Below are 6,000 nucleotides of genomic sequence, written 5' to 3' on the forward strand. Positions count from 1 at the left end.
GCCAACTTCCCTCCAGAATGTTCGAGCTCTTCATGCTGACACCATGCTGCACGTGTGCACATGTGTCTAAGAATGAAAGGTGCAGACGTACTTTGGCATTTCACTAACATTTTAAGTAACATTACTGACAATGAAGAGACCAGGAGGAATAGATTATCCTTGACGATTTTAGGGTCCCTGGCTGGGCCGGAAAATTAAACTGACAAAGACAGATTAATAGGAGAAAGCAAATTTATTTCAGTTTTCCATGCCATGGGAGCCTTCATTAGGAAATGAACAATTGGGAGTACCTTCAAGATGACAGAGGGGTAAGACATGGAGATCACCTTCCTCCCCATAGATACATCAGAAATACATCTACATGTGGAACAACTCCTACAGAACTCCTACTGAACACTGGCAGAAGACCTCAGAGGTCCCATAAGGCAAGAAACTCCACATGTACCTGGGTAGGGCAAAAGAAAAAAGAAAACACAGAGACAAAAGAATAGGGATGGGACCTGCACCAGTGGGAGGGAGCTGTGAAGGAGGAAAAGTTTCCACACACTAGGAAGCCCCTTTGTGGGCGGAGACAGGGGGTGGGATGGGGGGAAACTTTGGAGCCACAGAGGAGAGCACAGCCACAGGGGTGCAGAGGGCAAAGTGGAGAGATTCCTGCACAGAGGATCAGTGCCAACCAGCACTCACCAGCCCCAGAGGCTTGTCTGCTCACCCGCCAGGGCGGGCAGTGGCTGGGAGCTGAGGCTCGGGCTTCAGAGGTCGGACCCCAGGGAGAGGACTGGGGTTGGCTGCGTGAACACAGCCTGAAGGGACTAGTGCGCCACGGCTAGCTGGGAGGGAGTCTGAGCGAAAGTCTGGACCTGCCTGAGGCAAGAGACCATTGTTTTGGGGTGGGCGAGGAGAGGGGATTCAGAGCACCGCCTAAATGAACTCCGGAGACAGGTGCGAGCCGCGGCTAACAGCGTGGACCCCAGAGACGGGCGTGAGACGCTAAGGCTGCTGCTGCTGCCACCAAGAAGCCTGTGTGCGAGCACAGGTCACTGTCCACACCTCCCCTCTGGGGAGACTGTGCAGCCCGCCACTGCCAGGGTCCCGTGATCCAGGGACAACTTCCCCGGGAGAACGCACGGTGCGCCTCAGGCTGGTGCAACATCATGACAGCCTCTGCCGCCGCAGGCTCGCCCCGCATCTGTACCCCTCCCTTCCCCAGGCCCGAGTGAGCGAGAGTCCCCGAATCAGCTGCTCCTATAACCCCGTCCTGTCTGAGTGAAGAACAGACGCCCTCAGGCAACCTACGTGCAGAGGCGGGTCCAAACCCAAAGCTGAACCCCAGAAGCTGTGCGAACAAAGAAGAGAAAGGGAAATCCCTCCCAGCAGCCTCAGGAGCAGTGGATTAAACCTCCACAATCAACCTGATGCACCTGCATCTGTGGAATACCTGAATAGATAACAAATCATCCCAAAACTGAGGCGGTGGACTTTGGGAGCAACTGTAGACTTGGGGTTTAGTTTCTGCATCTAATTTATTTCTGTTTTACGTTTATCTTCGTTTAGTGTTTAGAGTTTATTATCACTGGTAGAGTTGTTTATGGATTTGGTTGCTCTCTTCCTTTTTTTATATATATAGATATATATATTTTTTTTTTCTTTTTCTCTTTTTGTGAATGTGTATGTGTATCCTTTGTGTGATTTTGTCTGTATAGCTTTGCTTTTACCATTTGTCCTATGGTTCTGTCTGGATTTTTTTTTTTAGTATAGTTTTTAGCACTTAATATCGTTGGTGGATTTGTTTTTTGGCTTGCTTGCTCCCTTCTTTCATTCTTTTTCTAAATTTTTAATATTTTTTTATTTTAACATTATTTTAACATTATTTTATTTTATTTTTTTCTTTCATTCTTTCATTTTTCTCCCTTTTCTTCTAAGCCGGGTGGCTGACAGGGTCTTGGTGCTCCGGCCAGGTGTCAGACCTGTGCCTCTGAGGTGGGAGAGCCAAGTTCAGGACATAGGTCCACCAGAAACCTCCCAACTCCACGTAATATCAAAGGGCAAAAGCTCTCCCAGAGATCTCCACCTCAATGCTAAGACCCAGCTCCACTCAACAATCAGCAAGCTACAGTGCTGCACACCCTATGCCAAACAACTAGCAAGACAGGAACACAACCACACCCATTAGCAGAGAGGCTGCCTAAAATCATAATAAGATCGCAGACACGCCAAAACACACCACCATATGCGTTCCTGCCCACCAGACAGACAAGATCCAGCCTCATCCACCAGAACACAGGCAACAGTCCCCTCCACGAGGAAGCCTACACAACCCACTAAACCAAACCTAGCCACTGGGGGCAGACACCAAGAACAATGGGAACTACGAACCTACAGCCAGTGAAAAGGAGACCCCAAACACAGTAAGTTAAGACAAATGAAGAGACAGAGAAACACACAGCAGATGAAAGAGCAAGGTAAAAACCCACCAGACCAAACAAATGAGGAAATAGGCAGTCTACCTGAAAAAGAATTCAGAGTAATGATAGTAAAGATGATCCAAAATCTTGCAAATAGAATGGAGAAAATACAAGAAACATTTAACAAGGAACCAAAAGAACTAAAGAGCAAACAAACAATGATGAACAACACAATAAATGAAATTAAAACTTCTCTAGAAGGAATCAATAGCAGAATAACTGAGACAGAGGAATGGATAAGTGGCCTGGAAGATAAAATAGTGGAAATAACTACCGCAGAGCAGAATAAAGAAAAAAGAATGAAAAGAATTGAGGACAGTTTCAAAGACCTCTGGGACAACATTAAATGCACCAACATTCAAATTATAGGTGTCCCAGAAGAAGAAGAGAAAAAGAAAGGGACTGAGAAAATATTTGAAGAGATTATAGTTGAAAACTTCCCTAATACGGGAAAGGAAATAGTTAATCAAGTGCAGGAAGGACAGAGAGTCCCATACAGGATAAATCCAAGGAAAACAGACCAAGACACATATTAATCAAACTAACAAATATTAAATGCAAAGAAAAATATTAAAAGCAGCAAGGGAAAAACAACAAATAACATACAAGGGAATCCCCATAAGGTTAACAGCTAATCTTTCAGCAGAAACTCTGCAAGTCAGAAGGGAGTGGCAGGACATATTTAAAGTGATGAAAGGGAAAAACCTACAACCAAGATTACTCTACCCAGGAAAGATCTCATTCAGATTCAATGGAGAAATTAAAATCTTTACAGACAAGCAAAAGCTAAGAGAATTCAGCACCACCAAACCAGCTTTACAACAAAGGCTAAAGGAACTTCTCTAGGCAGGAAACACAAGAGAAGGAAAAGACGTACAGTAACAAACCCAAAACAATTAAGAAAATGGTAATAGGAACATACATATCGATAACTACCTTAAATGTAAATGGATTAAATGCTCCAACCAAAAGACGTAGACCAGCCGAATGGATACAAAAAAAAAGATGCATATATATGCTGTCTACAAGAGACCCACTTCAGGCCTAGGGACACAAACAGACTGAAAGTGAGGGGATGGGAAAGGATATTCCATGCAAATTGGAAATCAAAAGAAAGCTGGAGTAGCAATTCTCATATCAGACAAAATAGTCTTTAAAATAAAGACTATTACAAGAGACAAAGAAGGACACTACATAATGATCAAGGCAGCAATCCAAGAAGAAGATATAACAGTTGTAAATATTTATGCACCCAACATAGGAGCACCTCAATACATAAGGCAAATACTAACAGCCATAAAAAGGGAAATCGACAGTAACACAATCATGGTAGGGGACTTTAACACTCCACTCTCACCAATGGACAGATCATCCAAAATGAAAATAAATAAGGAAACACAAGCTTTAAATGATACATTAAACAAGATGGACTGAATTGATATTTATAGGACATTCCATCCAAAAACAACAGAATACACTTTCTTCTCAAGTGCTCATGGAACATTCTCCAGGATAGATCATATCTTGGGTCACAAAACAAGACTTGGTAAATTTAAGAAATTTGAAATCATATCAAATGTCTTTTCCAACCACAATGCTCTGAAACTATATATCAATTACAGGAAAAAATCTGTAAAATATACAAACACATGGAGGAAAACAGTACACTGCTAAATAACCAAGAGATCACTGAATAAATCAAAGAGGAAATAAAAAATAGCTAGAAACAAATGACAATGAAAACACGATGTTCCAAAACCTATGGGATGCAGCAAAAGCAGTTCTAAGGGGGAAGTTTATAATCCCTCTTACAAGATGTATAAGAAGTTGTATAATCCTACCTCAAGAAACAAGAAACATCTCAAATAAACAACCTAACCTTACACCTAAAGCAATTAGCGAAAGAAGAACAAAAGAACCCCAAAGTTAGCAGAAGGAAAGAAATCATAAAGATCAGAACAGAAATAAATGAAAGAAACAAAACAATAGCAAAGATCAATAAAACTGAAAGCTAGTTCTTTGAGAAAGTAAACAAAATTGATAAACCACTAGCCATCAAGGATAAAAGGGAGAAGACTCCAATCAATAGAATTAGAAATGAAAAAAGGAGAAGTAACGGGCTTCCCTGATGGTGCAGTGGTTAAGAATCACCTGCTGGGCTTCCCTGGTGGCGCAGTGGTTGAGAGTCCGCCTGCCGATGTAGGGAGCACGGGTTCGTGCCCCAGTCCGGGAAGATCCCACATGCCGCGGAGCGGCTGGGCCCGTGAGCCATGGCCGCTGAGCCTGCAGGTCTGGAGCCTGTGCTCCACAACCGGAGAGACCACAGCAGTGAGAGGCCCAAGTACTGCAAAAAAAAAAAAAAAAAAAAAGAATCACCTGCCAATGCAGGCAGGGGACATGGGTTCGAGCCCTGGTCCAGGAAGATCCCACATGCCGTGGAGCAGCTAAGCCCGTGCACCACAACTACTGAGCCTGCGCTCTAGAGCCCACATGCCACAACTATTGAGCGCATGTGCCACAACTACTGAAGCCTGTGTGCCTAGAGTCCGTGCTCCACAAGAGACACCACCGCAATGAGAAGTCTGCGCACTGCAATGAAGAGTAGCCCCCGTTTACCGCAACTAGAGAAAGCCTGTGCGCAACCAAAAAGACCTGATGCAGCCAAAAGTAATAAATTAATAAAATAAATAATTTTTTTTAAAAAAGAAAGAAAAACGAAGTAACAACTGACACTGCAGAAATAAAAAGGATCATGAGAGATTACTGCAAGCAACTCTATGCCAATAAAATGGACAACCTGGAAGAAATGGACAAATTCTTAGAAAAGCACAAACTTCTCAGACTGAACCGGGAAGAAATACGAAGTATAAACAGAGCAATCACAAGCACTGAAATTGAGACTGTGATTAAAAATCTTCCAACAAACAAAAGTCCACGACCAGATGACCTCACAGGTGAATTCTATCAAACATTTAGAAAAGAGCTAACACCTTTCCTTCTCAAACTCTTCCAAAATAGAGCAGAGAAAGGAACACTCCCAAACTCATTCTATGAGGCCACCATCACCTTAATACCAAAACCAGACAAGTATGTCACAAAGAAAGAAAACTACAGGCCAATATCACTGATGAACATAGATGCAAAAATCCTCTACAAAATACTAGCAAACAGAATCCAACAGTACATTAAAATGATCATACACCATGATCAACTGGGGTTTAACCCAGGAATGCAAGGATTCTTCAATATATGCAAATCAAACAATGTGATACACCGTATCAACAAATTGAAGGAGAAAAACCATTTGATCATCTCAATAGATACAGACAAAGCTTTTGACAAAATTCAATGCCCATTTATGATAAAAACCCTCCAGAGGATAGGCATAGAGGGAACTTACCTCCACATAATAAAGGCCATATATGACAAACCCCAGCCAACATCATTCTCAATGGTGAAAAACTAAAACCATTTCCTCTAAGATCAGGAAGAAGACATGGTTGTCCACTCCCACCACTATTATTCAACATAGTTA

The sequence above is a fragment of the Globicephala melas genome, chromosome 16 (assembly GCF_963455315.2).
Source record: "Globicephala melas chromosome 16, mGloMel1.2, whole genome shotgun sequence".
Classification (NCBI taxonomy): domain Eukaryota; kingdom Metazoa; phylum Chordata; class Mammalia; order Artiodactyla; family Delphinidae; genus Globicephala; species Globicephala melas.